The 16,619-nt window shown below is 37.2% G+C and overlaps 2 protein-coding genes across 2 annotated transcripts in view; one reads left to right on the top strand and one right to left on the bottom strand.

The window, feature by feature from the left end:
• The window catches only part of LOC133516546 (slit homolog 1 protein), a 190,711-nt gene that overhangs the window by 73,228 nt on the left and 100,864 nt on the right, over nucleotides 1–16,619 (top strand). The window lies entirely within an intron of this gene.
• LOC133516544 (lysozyme) overlaps nucleotides 1–16,619 on the bottom strand; it is a 67,979-nt gene that overhangs the window by 17,853 nt on the left and 33,507 nt on the right. The window lies entirely within an intron of this gene.

Below are 16,619 nucleotides of genomic sequence, written 5' to 3' on the forward strand. Positions count from 1 at the left end.
AGTCTTCTTTTCTCTGACGAAACCACGGGAACAATGCTGTCTTCGAAACATCGGATGTATTTCGTAAATCATGTGTCAAAATTGTTAAAATCCTAAGAATTTCACCAATTATGGTCTATTGGCTTTGAAATAAAAATCAATATCATTATGGTTGTTTCTCATGTTGGGTTGTTGAGCCATGTATAAATTCAATACGGGCGATAGATTCACCCAGATATATAATTTATCTGTGCAATCATTAATAAAGAAGTAAGGATAGGAACGTTTAAATTCCGTAATTCATTCCTGAAAAAACGAGCAGCAATGTACTCCTAGACGTAACATGACCCATAACTGACATAACATTACGAGATACGAGCTTTATATAGTAACTGCTGTCAAGCGTTGACAGTTACATTAAAAACCTCGTATCTTGTAACTTGTGTGTTGATTTGCAATTATCGCCGAATTATTTTGAATGGTTAATATTTTCAAATACCAATACAAATACGTTTATTTCATTACTTTTTACAGCAGTTCATAGGTACAAATATTAGGTAGGTAAGTAGTCCATCTTAGGTACAAAGTGTGGGTAAGTATTTATCTCAACAATGTGCAACAATTTGATTTTTTTTTTTTTTTTTTTATTTTTTTTTTTTTTTTTTTTTTTTTCACCTCACAAAGGATACATTTAACAATTAGTATTATATAGAGCAAAGGCAAATTCGATTATACCCTTTGTGAGAGACTGGAGTCTGAACTAGGCGTAAACCTGTAATACAGATCTCCAGGCCCTCACCCCGGAAACTAGGAGTAAGATTTACTCTTAAGAAATAATTTGCAATGTATTAGAATTACATTAGTGAGGTTATTAAAATAACAAAAACATCAAATCGGTATAAAAAAGATGAAAGTTAACTAAAAGGAATTTGAATTTGCATGCTAATGTATGTTGTATGTGTGTGTGTGTGTGTGTGTGTGTGTGTGTGTGTGTGTGTGTGTGTGTGTGTATGTGTGTGTGTGTGTATATATATGTGTGTATGTAGGTGACGACAAATATGGCATACATAATTTCATTTTACAAGATCCTCCAATTCATCATAGGTTAGGGTCATCAGCCAGGTAGTAAGTTTTGACTTGCATTCTTTAAGTGTTAATTTATAAATATCATTTATTTTATTAATACGATTATATAACTTTGGGCTCAGGTAGTGGAAATGACGACCAGAGTACTTCATCCTATAATTATGCACAAGACAGACATGATCCGAACGTCGCCTATTGCGTGTTAGTTCTAGGTTAAATGGTAATGTTTTATGTTTCCTACTTATCACCTGCCGAATAAATAAGCCTCGCACAGTTAGCACTTTACAGTCCCGATAAAGTTGAACCGTTGGAAATAAGAAAGGTTTTTTGGACATTACTTTTAAAACCGCTCGCTGAGCCCGTTCTAATGGCAGGAGTGACGTCTTATGTGCACTTCCCCAGACTCCAACACAATATGTTAGGACGGATTGCGCAAGTGCGAAGTATATGGTTTTAATTGTCTGCTGTCCGACCACAGATCTTATGTTTTTAAATACGTATATAAGTTTACGCATTTTTGCAGTTAAATTTTTTATATGATTCTGCCAGCGTAAATTAGAGTCAACCGTTATACCCAGATATTGGACGGTTTGGGAATGAATAAGGGACGGGCATGTACACGCAACAGAACGAGGAACGGAATTGGGTATGTCAGATGTAGCATTTTCGGTGAAATCAAGGCAACTATGGGCGGCGATTCTGAGTGTACTGGTGTGAGGCTGGGTGGCTGATGTTGGTGAGAAAGTTAAAAATTTTGATTTTGCTACATTTAGGGTCAGTAAGTTAGCCGTAAGCCACTCGGAAATGGTCTGCAAAGAATTTTCAGCCGTCTTTATGGCAATGTCCCAGTTTTTGCCACTCACAATCAGTGCAGTGTCATCAGCATATGTGATTATGTGACTATTGTTAAGTTTCAAAGAACACAAATCATTGATATATATTAAAAATAGGGTAGGCCCAAGGACGCTACCTTGTGGTACCCCATAATTAAGTTTTGTTTCAGTACTTTTTATTTGATCAATAGTCACACATTGTGTTCGCTCCGATAGATAGCTTTCGAATATGCTCAGTGCAACACCTCTAATACCAAGAGCAGACATTTTGTGCAGTAGAATAGGAATAGAGACGGTATCAAACGCTTTTGATAGGTCTAAAAAGACGCCTATGGTCTTATGTTTATTCTCTAAGTGTTTAATGATCACTTCCGTCAGAGACATTACAGCGTCCTCGGTCGACTTACCATTTCGGAATCCGAATTGGTTAGAAGCTAGGATGTCATTTTTATTTAAGTAGTCGATTAGCCGTTTGTTCAGGATCTTTTCAAAGACTTTAGATATGCAGGTCAGAACAGAAATGGGACGGTAATTGTTAACATTGTCTCTGCATCCGCTTTTATGTATAGGGTGGACCAGGGCCTTTTTAAACACAGCGGGGAAGTTACCGGTGGAGATAGACATGTTAAAAACAAACGTTAAAATCGGGATTAGTTTATTTCGAGTGGCTTTTAGTACAGCAGTAGATATACCATCATAACCGACAGAACAGTTATTTTTTAGACCGAGTATAACTGCTTCTACTTCAGTATCGTCGGTGGGTAGGATGGCCATTGAGTTGACTTGATTTTTAGGGACTTTAAGTTGATATTTTTTTGACAAGTCCGAATAATTTGAAGCAGTGCTTATATTGCGAGCGAGAGTACTGCCAATGCTAGAGAAAAAATCGTTTACTTTGTTAATAGAAGAGGTGGGGTCAGTGTTTAGCGATAACAATTCACGTGCTGATTTTTTAGAGGGTTGGATATTAGCTATTTGTTTAATAGTAGTCCATGTTTCTTTTGGGTTACCTTTAGTCTTCGCAATAAGTTGTTGTTCATACGACTGTTTAATTTTCTTTAAAAGTTTATTACAAAAATTCCTATATCGAGTATAAGTAGTTTTTAGGATAACATTGGCAGCATCCCTCTTGAATTTAGTATGAAGTTTATCACGATTCTTAATGCATCGAAGAAGGCCAGGTGTGATCCACGGTTTGATGATATTTTTTCTTCTGGGTACTATCTTATTAGTTTTATGTGATGAGATAATTGATGACAATTGGTTAATTAGGTATTTAGCGGCTAGATTCGGGTCTTGGTAAGCAAAGATAGGCGAGAAGTCTGCGCCCGATATATCGTCAACTATAGCCGTCAAATTGATCTTACTCAGTAACATATTAGAGTCAGAGTGAGTCGGAGTACAGTTATAATAAAAAACAACAGGAGCATGATCGGTCACAGAGGAGTTAAGTACCAACACAGTAGCTTTCTTATCGCCCCTTAACATAACATGATCTAGACAGCTGTCGTTACGGGTAGGAAGTACATGTGCTGGGAGAAGTCCATGTGTCGCTGTAAGTAAAAGATACTCATTGGCTCGTGGATCACTAGAATTAGGTGAGATATTGATATTGATATCTCCAATGATAGAAACTGACCGAATGTTAGACAGAAGTGAGAAAACATTATCCAGACTTTTTATAAAATTTTCGATGGAATGAACAGCGGGAGAACCGTAGACAGCTAGTATTGCAATGTTCCCTTTAACCTTGATCAGTAGACAATTTGCATCAGATACTTCTGGTTCTTCAACAGAAACTATCAACTCGTTTCTTACATAAACTATTACGCCATCATTTTGATTAGTATATTTAGACTTGTGTGATTCATAGCCAGACAAAATAGGTATAAAGGGTGATGAGCTTAGCCAACACTCTGAAAGTATGATTATGTCACATTGTACATTCGTCCTTGATAATAAAATTTGTAACCCATTAAAATTGCAATTGATGCTTCTAATATTTAGGTGAAGGACTTTGAGATAATTGTTATGGGGTTCTAGGTAGTTGCTACAGTCTTCAGGGGCACATGTATAGGAGTTGGCAATAGATAAAGTATCAATTTCATTCGATATTGTTAGTAATTCATTCATTATAAAATGGAAGAAACTGCAAGGACAATTTACCAAGGAGAATAATGTTGTCGGAGTAGATCTCTAGTAAATACAATAACTTATGTGTGGGTGTCGACTTGTGTATAAAATTTATATGTGAGTGTGTCAAGTTGCTAATAAGGTGGGATAAGTGTGTCAGAGTGTATGAGTGTATGAGTGTGCAGAAATGTGAACTGATAACAATTGAGCAGTCATAATTATACATTAATATTTTAGTACATTTAACTAGGGAAAAATACATAAACATGCAGCTTAATGATAAAAAGTACACCAGATCTAGTCATGTTGTGCGTGCTTTCAAGAGGTCCATTTTAAGGTCTGCCTCGGAATTAATCTGCAGTGGAGGTCCCCTTTCTGTAAGCCGGATATACACTTCTCCGCGGTAAGTCCAGTAAGCACATTTATGGTCTCCTGCAAACACACGAGTAAGGTATAACAGTCTTCTTTTTTTTTTTTTTTTTTTTATTGTGTAAGTAATGAAAAAGGTGCGGGAACAGCTTGCTGGATTTAAACCCGCCCTTGGTCAGCTAATTGAAGAGGTACCGCGATTATTTAGCGAATTATACATATTTTCATTATATTTCTAAGCAAAATTTTCAATATAATACCTAGGTTCAATGCTACCCACCTGTAGCCGCCGTGCAGGTCAGGATCTCGACGACTTAAATAAAACTTCGATTTATAATGAAGTGAAGTATAATCTTCCCAAAGGTACTGGTTTACAAGGGTTCTTGCCAAAACGGTTCAATGTAGAAAGTAGGTGTTGATAGTATGGAGGATGATGAAAGAGTGATTTGCAATATTTGATTTGATCAGTACAAAAGGTTTAGATTTAAATGCTTCCAATTGGCCGCGATACAGACTATGTGGAGCGCTCCTATTGGTACTTCCAAAAAGCCTCCGAACACTAGCCGAGCCCGACGGCTGCGTTTAGCTACTGCATTGATTTTTATATAATAATAAGTTGCATTCGCAACACACCGTTTAAATATTCGCCCGTATTCAATTAACACACTGTATTCCTTCTGCCTATTGTTATCGATACTTGTTAGTCTTATTCCTTAGATCAGTTAGAAAGTTTTTGGAACGGACTAATTGGGAACATCTGCCCAATTACAATTGGCGCGCGTCGATGTGCTCTTTGATCGCATTGACGTGGGTTTAAGCGTTTTCACATAGTCCGATCCGATATCAGAAGTGGGATGACCTTTAAAGAAAATAAGCTGCAAGAAAATGCTCTGTCTTCAGGTCCTTTCTTTCTTTCTTGAAAAAATGACCAATGCCTCCAGTGCTCAGGGTTGGAATCGATCCAGCGTCCTCCGTACGCGACAGATGCCTGAACCACTCGGCCACATGAGCTCGGTGGCATGAATCGAAATTTCCAAGTGCTTGTGACGTCCCCCGTATGCCCTTTCTTTCTTTGTTATTGACAATCCCACATACGATGGAATCAGGTAATGTGCATGGAATCAGTCAGAAGCGAATTTGCCTATCAACGAATTGAATTTAAATAAATTTGGTAAAACTAGGGTTTTTAGCATGCAACCGGGATAGGACTATGATGAAAAGACAGGTAAATCCCATCGATTGTTGCGACTGATAATTGATTTTGATTGATTTATCAGTCTGATAAAATCTAGGTTGAAGGGTCGATTTGACAGTCGTTATTTTAAAAACTTGCTTAAGCTAGCTCTTTGGATTAGGTTGCCAAAAGTGGATCCCATGCATCTAGGTATAGAATACGTTTGGGACTTTCTTAGAGCAAATGTACGAGATACTATTTAAATGAAATGAAATAAAAATATTTAGTTCAGTCACCTGATATCCATATTTTTGTCTACAAGTTATTAATAACAAAGAAAAAAAAACTTTAATAATAAACGTTGAACCAAATCATATGAATATGGTGCGAAGTTGGCCCGAGGGCGTCGTAAGACTCGTAAGAGATTGCATGTATATTTGAGAAAATTCGCCCTATACCACCGCCGTGGTCCGGGTAGCCAAGTGATCTAGGCATCTGCCGCGAATGCAGGAAACGCTGTCTTGTGTCGGAGGCCAAGTCTCATTTTGGGTCGTTGAGCCAACGGATTAAGTAAGTATATATTTGTGCAATAAAGTTAAAATAAATAAAAAAGATGAATTCTCCCAATTTCTCCAGTCGCCTTTGAGAAATCGTAATTGCAAAAAACCTTAATTTTCAAGTACTTAAAGACAAACAAACGTAAGGTCGTAATGTACTGAGAAAGATCATTATGCCGTGTCAACATGCAGCTCAAACAGTGCACTTCATCAGGCGGGATTAGCCCGAGAGGAAAGTATTAGCTCCAGACGTTATTTACCGACGGCTGATTTCAATCGGGGCTTCGATTTGCTGAGTCTTGAAGTGATGGACTAATGTCGATAAAGTTATCGGTGTTTTAGAAGTATTTATTTATTTACTTAATCTTTATTGCACAAAAGAAAAACAATCTTATAGTACAAAAGGCGGACTTAATGCCACGAGGCATTCTAATAGGGCATAATAAGGCAAGGCATAATAATAAGTATAGAAGTGTACTTTTAAAAGGATTTTTTGTATCCATCTGATGACACTGGATTAGTTAAGAATTTCGCTTCTGATGCAAACTTTTTATTGCTGGGTGTATGTTTCTTAGGCTATATGATACAATCATATTATCACAAGAATTACGGGAACTGGTCAAATGGTTTCTTTTAAAATTTGACCGAAACAAAATTCATAAGTTGGGATTAACCCGAGAAGAAAGTGTTTGGTCCAAAATAATCGAAAGTAATGGAGAACCTCAGACATTTTCAACTTGCGGCTTTCGAAGAACGAGATACGATAACGATAAGTTCTGGTTTAGATATCGTTTGTATGCTTTATTTGGGCAACCAATGTCACTTTGACGTTAGAAATATCGTAGATAGATCTTATTGGGATCACAGCGGAATCGAAATAAACGTCAATTTTGACATGTCGTTTAGTTATCGATCTTTTAAAGATTTTTCCAAGATCTTAAACGTGTCTTAATCTGTTGGTTAAAAACAAAATAAACGTACGTGATGTAGTCATCAAGAAGTGCTGCAGCTCAAACAGTGTACTTCGTCAGGCTGTGTTATTTACTGACGACTGATTTCAATCGGGGCTTTGATTTGAAGAGTGTCGACAGTTTGTCGATGTTTTTGAGGATTAAAAGTCAATAATTATTGGATCAATAAATTTTTTTGTAAGCTTTATAATAAACCAACTTTAAAAATGACAGAATATCTAATTTTGTCTGTATTTATGGATTTTGTACATACAAAAATCTATCGTATATCTGAAATAGGGAAAACGTATGTTATGGATGTATTCGCTTGTATCCATATATATTAAAGAAAAAATGATAATCGTTTTTTGACCGCGAGATTAAATAAAAATTGAAATCCCTAACAAGAAATTTGTCATCGTCATAATGATACAGTCTTATCAGGGTTAAATCCAATATTCTGTGTCTCAATGCTATCTGAATATGGTGCCCTGTATGCTCGCTTGCATTCACAATATTCCAAAATAACTCAGCTAACTGTAAAATCCCAAACCTCGCAAAACGAAGCAAAATTATGGAATATTTAATTAATGAAACGAAGTAAAAATTAATGCATATTTGATACGATCTCGATGAATGAATAAACGGCTGGTAATGACCAGTCATCCGGCTATTATTATGTGATAACGATGTAACAATGACTTCCACATATTTCACCCTTGTTTTAAATCTACATTCCGATTTCTGTGAAAGATTGATTGAGCTTTAAATGGAGGATACGTTTTTATTACATCCGTAAATTAAAAATAAAAATGGTCACAATATCAATACAACATTCGTTGGCTGCTATTTCATTCATGATAGATCGAAAGTTTAAATTAATTCAAGGCTTAAACTCAACTTCTTTGAGATACAATTGACGTATTCGTATTGATTTTGCGATTTACTAGACGACGACTAACTCACAAGGATCAATCAATTTAAAATAATGTAGATACATAAACTAGGGTTTTAATATCTGTCTATATCTTCAGATCTAAGTACATGTTGCTGAATCTTTACTAAGGCCAATATCATATCAAAAGCTTTTAATAAATATCGATACATGTGGTCACTTCACTATCCAATCCAACACAGATAACTTCGAAGCTCCGCGCGTGACAATGCAAATACATCGAAGTCGATTCCATCAAAACTATCGATATTTGTATTACCATCACAGCACTGGCCCCTAAGGCACAGACGGATGGATCTGAATCGATTTCGCGGTCCTCGTTACTCGTCTCAGGTGACAATGCAAATCGCAGCCTGCCCACAAAGCACCCAATACCCATTGATGAACTATTTTAGAATTAATTTCCCAGGTATTGGCGTTGGGGCTAGCTATTCTATATTTGATCTTCAATAGTTTGCGGTGTTCGATTCTAGAGAAGTAATTTCTGAATTCGATCAAATAAATTAGGATTTCAAAGCACAAAATTTGATATTTATTCCTGTTTGATCTTTGTTTGAGTGATAAAACTGCCTGTTATCTAGCAAAGTTAAATTTATATGCTTAATTGGATTTGAATGTCATGTGTCTTTGTCAATGTATTGTATTACTTTGAACTTATATTTCGATATCAAAATGGTTTAAATTTGTTAAGATTCGAGCATATATTTTACTCGTAGGTAAATGTATTGGTGCAAGCGAGATGGGTAATGATAACAAAAATTTCATCATTTCCACTTCAAACTGTAATTTCAAATTGGCCTCATGTAGCACACTCGAACTTTTAAAAACTGTACCCCTAGTGTAAATTTATTCGATGGCGTAACGTGATGTACGCGTTTGCGTTAAGTCTCATTTCGTATGGGATTTTGAGTTTCGAAAACGTTCCGCTTGGCGCGCTGTGTCTAAATCCCATACTAAAATAGACTTAACGCAAATGCGTACGTCACGTTTCGAAATCGAATAAATTTACACTAGGGGCTCTGTTATTCATTTATTTGTTATCAATGTTTATTATTGCTCGATTGCAATACTATACAGGATGATGCATGAGACGTGAGCAGGACCAAGCCTACACAATCAGTAAATGTTAATGAATCGATCATCGTCACATTAAATAACACAATCACGCTTTTTCTGTTATCTAACTTTTGTAAGGACAAATTTGATTATCTACAATCTCAATATTATGGACACACACATGTAATTAACAAAGATAAAGCTTCTTTAACAGTTATGACAGCACTTTGATTATGAAGAAAATAAAATGTCACACTTGATTGAAATTTTTCAAAAGTAACCAGACTCCGATGACATTCAATTTGTCACCTGTGATGGATAAAACAAGGAGGGTGACCATAAATGTCGTATATAAAATAAATATTTTTATGAAAAGAAAAAAATAATTTAACGTGAATCTCACAAATACCGGTACGAAATAGTTACTGATAACTTACTGAATACGCAGGCTTGATCCTGCTCACGTCTCCTGAACCATTCTGTATATACGTATAGGTACGAGCAAGGTGCTTGAACAAAATGAAATGAAATTCACATTAATTTGCAAGTCTAAACCCGCCCGGGTAGGATCCCTGTTTTCGGCTCGCAATCAATTTATGATTTGTCAATGTCAATTGGAGGAAAATCTCCGTACATTGGTAGTTCAACAAGTAAACATTGACGCTAGACATCGTTACCATCCCAGAAATGTACAAGAAATTGACATTGTCAGATAAATTAGGCGCCAGTCGCTGGCAATAGGGTTGTTTCCAATTTTTTGAAACGCTTGTATTACGTTCTATATTAACTAAAAGTTGCCCTAAAATTCAACTTTTATACTAAAAACGGCTTTAAATATGTTAAATTAACAAAATATATTTTGACATATGCTTTCGCGCCCAAAACGCCCTTTGAAAATTGTGTGACGTCACAGTTTACGGTTTGACACATAACAACATACACACGTAGAAGATACGAACTGTCATCTGACATTTGTCATTTGTTGTTTATCGCCTAACTGTCAACAGTGTCAATCCGAGTGTTGTGACGTCATCAGAATCTTCAATGACGTTTCGAGTTTGGTCACGTGACGTGTGCCAAAAGATATTTTAAATTCAATATTTACAAAAATATAGTCATTACAGGTCCCCTAAAAGTAGTTTAACATTTTTTCGGGATACAATTCTGCCCTAAGATTTGTAGATGGAAACAACCCTATTCCGCTACGGAACTCTAAATATGTAATCATGTAAAGTCAGCATCAAGAGAAAAACCGGACAAGTGCGAGTCAGACTCACCCACCGAGGGTTCCGTACCTTTTAGTATTTGTTGTTATAGCGGCAACAAAAATACATCTGTGAACATTTCAGCTGTCTAACTATCACGGTTCATGTGTGCCTGGTGACAGACGTACGGATGGACGGACAGCGGAGTCTTAGTAATAGGGTCTCGTTTTACCCCTTGGGTACGGAACCCTAATAAATATCTACAGTTCGCTGTTAAAAGTATCTGTAAGAGTCTAATAATGTAGGTATTTAAGCTTTTTCTTTTTAGAGAATGATACATTATGGACTATGGTATTAGGACGAAAAGTAGAAAATTCGCAACGAGTGCCAATAAGTTAAAACACGACCGAAGAGAATGTTTTAAAACGACACGAGTTGCAAATTACCTTTTTGCACGTGTATTGTAGCACGTTTTACAGTACATATGGCCCTTTAAATTTTCGACATACGCACGTATAGAGCTAGTTACCGCACTAGGACGGTAAATTACCACTATATGTACTGTAAAAGTACATTGTGAATTAAGGGCAGTAAACAAGATTTTACGAATGTGTGAATTGAAGCCCGAAGCCTGAAGTCAAGGGATTAATTAACACGAGTTCGTAAGTAATTCCTGTACAGCTCGTGGCATACACAATGTTTTTCATCACACTTGTGAGGAAAAAGGGAAATAAATAAAACTTTTGCCTAACATTATATTACATTGCCTCGTCCGTACATTACAGCCCTAGGTCAAAATCTAGGGTTTACGGAGAGCATTCGCCTACCTGCAAGAGTGATGAAAATACTTTTACGATCAAGTGTGTTGAAAATATTTTTGACGCGTTGTTTGAATCGCTACGATTGATACTGACTATATTCCTTTCCACACATATGTACCTGCGTATATAAGTAACATAGACAGTTGATTCAGCCTATGGGGGATTAATTATTTCTGGGCGTTAATACGATACCCTTATACCGTGGACTAGGATTATTAAGATAATAATGGAGCCTGGGAGTGTATTCAGAAACGTACATTGTGATATCAATTTAATTCCAATATCTACGTCCTACTTGAACACAATTGCTGTAACTGTAGAAAAAAGTTTATTTTTCTATGGGACAGGTCATCCAAGTCAGCCAACCCGCCAAACATTTTTCTTCTACTTTTTCCTAGTGAGATCATGATGCCTACCGAATATGCCCTTAAACTGATTCCCACTATTTTTGTTACCCCTTGTAGAAATTTGACTAGAGAGATTAATGTGGGCAGCTTGACGTCAAATATTGTCATGCCGTGGAATACGTTTGACAATTTACATTATTTTCGTCTTTACCGTCTCCATGTTTATGTATATTGTATCTTACTTTAATAAACTTTTAAATATTGTTTGACATAATATATATATATTTTATTTAAGCCAATCAAATTTTTTGTAACAAAATCACAACATTTTTTTATAGCAGGAAATTGTGTATTGTGTTATATTCAAATCTGAGGGAGGGGTATATTTACGGAGAAGCGATAACTGCAGTGATACGTGTCAGGTAAGTGTCAGTAACCGTTTGGTGAACTCAAAAATGTACCTACTAAAAGCTTCGTCCAAATATATTCCGTCGCTGGTATATATCAATAGTAAATCAAATTATATTGCAAGCATATTCAATTGTGTATATTGTTCTTATGCAATAAATTCGAAGACTGATTTTCATACCTTAGGTTTTTATGCGTAATGGAATACCTCACTAATCGAGAGAAACCTTAAATACTGATTTTAACTCTCACTTTTTGTAGGCATTATTGATTTACGGAAAATAAAAACAATAACGACGAAACGAAACAAATCGAAACGAAATTTTATGAAACTTAAAACATAAAAACTTAGGTCTGTAGTCTTTAATGGGGATAATGTCGTCCTCGAAACTTCAAAGGTAATTTTAAAACGTAATTATACGCAATTAAGTTCCGTTTTTGTAAATAATAAACCTCAAACAAATTCCAGACCTCTAGGCGAGGTGATATTAGATTGACATCATATTCTATTATTCTGAATAGGCCCACAGGTCCGTTTTATTTGATACGCACTATAAATCATTAACGAAGGTGAGGATTCGGGGAAATGTGCTTAATTTTATTGTTAGACTGCGGCTTATTATACTTAATACATTTCACGAAGGCGAATGTGAGGTTAATTATTATGACAACGGGTAAGTATGACTGCTTTTCCTCTGGGGCGGAGATTAAAGGCGACGTGCGGGAAACAACCAATATTTTTTATTGCGGGCGCAGCAGCTGAGCTGGGCTGGATCGGCCGAAAAGAGGACATTCGTACTTTTTTGAGAAAATATATATTTTTTTAATGGAGCAACACATCATACCAACCGCCAATGGTTTCTACAGTAAGACGGAAAAATATGTTCGTCAGCGCCGTGTACTTCGCCCGCTTTCGAACCGACGCTACAATATAAGCTGGATCGGCTGAAAAGAGGACATTCGTACTTTTCTGAGAAAACCATTTTTTTTGAGAATTGTGTAAGGAAGACTAAATGTAGTATACATTTTTTCAAAATAAGGCATAATGAAAGCAAAAAAATTAAGGCGTTCTTTTTGGTATGGTACGATAGAAAAAAATCACGAACATAGGTCTAAAACGTACCTTACAAATTTGTAACAATTTTTGCACAAAAGCTAAAAATGTGAAAATTGCTTCTAAAAAATGCGCAATTTTAATTGTGAATTTACAAAAAAATAACATTCAGAAACATAATATCCGCGAATTCCGCGAACCCGAGCATGCACCGTCATTTCGCTAGTGCGAGAAGAACCTGGCTGTGTAGCCGACGTACCAATCGTTAATTCATTACGCGCCCTAGACTAGAGTTCGAATGCCGATGCCGCTCCTAGTTAGGCGAATGAGTGTCACCCTAGCAAAACGTCACACAATCAGTCATTTCGGCCCGGGTTTGATTAGGAGCCGCACGCGGACGGTGATTGGTGCGTGCATGTCCTAATCAGTATCGGTCTAATCTCTCACTGTGTATCTTAATTATTCATGTGCTGCTGGAAAGTTTAAAGCGATTAAGCGCTTGGTTAAAGGATGACTTACGTTAGACCGGCTGGGGGCCAGAGGGCCTACCGCGAACCACGGAAGAAAACGAAGTGTCGGTGGCCCCGGCGTGAGGGCCTACCGCGAACCACGTTCGAAGTGTTGCCTCTCTGTCGCACTTGTAAATTTGTACGTAAGTGTGATAGGGAGGCAACCCGTCGAACGTGGTTCGCGGTAGGCCCTCAGGCCGGGGCCTCCGACACTTCGTTTTCTACGACGGGTGATCGGATTCAGACATTACTGCCGACTGCATTGCTGCTGCAAAAGTAAATAAACCGGGCAGCAACATCGATTTTGAAAATTGCTGCTGGTAATGTAGCCGGGTTCGGAGACCAATGCGTTAAAAATAAAAATGCAAGCGCAATTTTTACTGACTTTAGAACAGCTGGTATTTTGATTCATAGTAAAAGCGTTCCTGAACACTGCCTATCTTTCTGCAAGACCTATTTATGAAACAACATGCAAAGGCAAGCAAAGGAATAAAGGAAATCCGGTAGAGGAAGGATAATAAAAATAAATTGCTTCTACTTTACATGCAAGACGGTACAAAATAAATACTAGTTGGTAAAGTAATGCCGCTAATAAAATAATCTGTGGCAAAATTTAGTTAAAAGTCAAGAAGGGTAAATGTGACATACAAGTAAGGGTAGAGGGGTGTGGGGGGGGGGGGGGGGTGTGGCGGCGAGTTCATACTCCAGGAGTCAGGACATATACAGGTTGAAATTGTTATGTAGGACCATACTCTGAGGGGTGAATATATTTTTTTTTTATTTTGTTTTGTTCGGGATGCTTACTGCCTAGGATCACGATCGACCAGGCCGGGGTCGGGCCGAAGCGTCCGGCACGTCATTTTCTATGACAGCTGTTCGGTGATCACGTGGTGCTTTCCATAGAAAAGCGAAGCGCTGGAAGCTCCGGCCCGGTCCCAGGTCATTCGTAGCGTTAGGAGGGATCCTAGCAGGGAAAAGAAGCTCTTTTCCGAATAACTGACGTGGAAAGTTATAGATCTGGGTACGTCCTTTTGGACCCGGGTACGTCCAAAAGAGAGGTATGGGCATTGTGAATGTCATCTCGCTTTGTGTGGTAGGGCACAGCCAGTGGATGTCATTCCAGATCTAGAGCAGAGCCCAACTGGGGAAGTACCTGCACCTTACAGAAAACCGCAGCGAAATAATACTAAACACAGCCAAATAACACTAGAACAAATAATCTACTCGTAGTGTTGTGTTCCTGCCGGTGAGTAAGGTTGCCAGAGCTCAACGAGGCGTGTGGGGGGGGGGGGGGGGGTTTAGGGTCGCCAACGCGGATGTAACTCCTCTGGAGTTGCAGGCGTACATAGGCTGCGGAGACTGCTTACCATCAGGCGGGCCGTATGCTTGTTCGCCATCGACGTAGTATAAAAAAGAAAAAGAAAACAGCCAGTAAGGGAATACCATAAACTTTCCAACCTTTTTGTTCCGGGCAAGCATGATCGCATCGTTCGTTAGCATGCTAATGATGTATCGTTGCCGCAAATCTAAACCGGTTAGCGGTCGGGTCCAATCGGCATCGCAAATACGTGCAAATTATTTACGCTAATGACAGTTACAGCATGTGAAACACTGTCACCTATTTGTTCGTTAACTCATTGATCAGACGTATTATGGATGGTTTTATCCACGTGATAAAATATCTGTCCCTTTTTAACACCGCGGGATAGAAAGTGACGGACAAAGTTTTTATTACTCTGTCACATAGGCAAGAACGACCATCATATCCGTACAGTGCTTCAGCGACGGAATATATATGGCCCGAATCGAACATTAAGATACGTAAAATATTAGGTTTTTCTTCTTTTATAATATGACCTCCATAAAATCTATGATGATTTTGCCAATGTCAAGTGTGCTCGTAGATATTTGAGTATTAAATGGTTTTAGTTAATAAACATACTGAATTAAAGTCGGAAAAATACCCTAAACAGTTCATACAATTTATCCCTATCAGACTGGAAAAGTCTTGCTAACTTAAAAAGAAGTCCAGAGACTGCAACTAGGTCAAAGGCGCCTTTCAAAGATTGCATACACTCGAGCAATTGGGACGGGAGCCGGAAACGTTAGCCGCAAAGCTAAAGATCCCGTTACGAATCCTGACTCGGGCACTGCAGGCCTTGGTCACTTCTTTAGTATAAGTAATTACATTTATTTCAGTTATAGTCTAGTGAAAATAAACGAAAATAGATGTTATATGATGATGATGATGATGTCAAAGTGAAAGTCAATATATTCTTTATTCAAATAGGCCTAGTAACAAGCACTTTTAAATAGTCAAGTTTTACAAATATCATCTTAATCTAAATATCAGAGCAATTTATTGCTGCAGTTATTATTGTTCTTAAAAAAAATTGATAATAAGAAATTCTCAAAAGGATCGTCAAACACCAAAATTTTATAAAAAATACTAGTCTAGAAACTTTCTAGAATAAAATCAAAATGTCAAAAATACGAATTACCTAATATGTATATACATGGGACCGTGCGAATTGCATGGTGGGGGTAAGTAAAGCGATCCCAGCGCATAAGGTGGTAAAATTAGAACTAACTGCGGATAGCGTCTTTAACATTTCGTACAAGTTATATGGTTCGAAATGAAACTTTAATTTACGTTTTCTCCTGAAATATTCATTTAAATTCTATGGTGTATGGGACCATTGTAATCTGTATGAAATGTTTAATATAATATAACTTACGCATTTAATTTGATAATTGTTAATAATGTATCCATACAAATAGCTTTGCAAATGCCACATATTACGTGATCTTTTTCTAAAAGTTAAGAATGGGTAAAGTAAGTTATCCTTAAAAGATAGACATTTAACATCACGGACTTTTTTGTATATCTATGAATGAGAAACAACCCCACCATACATTGTGTTGTTATAGCTCAAACGGATTAGGCAGCGTTTTCGATTAAAGCTCCTAGCTAGCGTGATTTTTTCCGACAACATCGCTATATTCCAACCAATTTACACAAAACCTTAACAAGTTATATACCTGAACCTTCCTCAAGAATCACTCTATTGATAGATGAAAGTTGTATGAAAATCCGTTCAGTAGTTTTTAGTTTTGGAGTAGTTTTATAAGATGTAGTGAATTGACTTTTTTCCCCTAGACTTGCGGACGCTAGGTTGCGTC

This window comes from Cydia pomonella, chromosome 3 (assembly GCF_033807575.1).
Source record: "Cydia pomonella isolate Wapato2018A chromosome 3, ilCydPomo1, whole genome shotgun sequence".
NCBI lineage: Eukaryota > Metazoa > Arthropoda > Insecta > Lepidoptera > Tortricidae > Cydia > Cydia pomonella.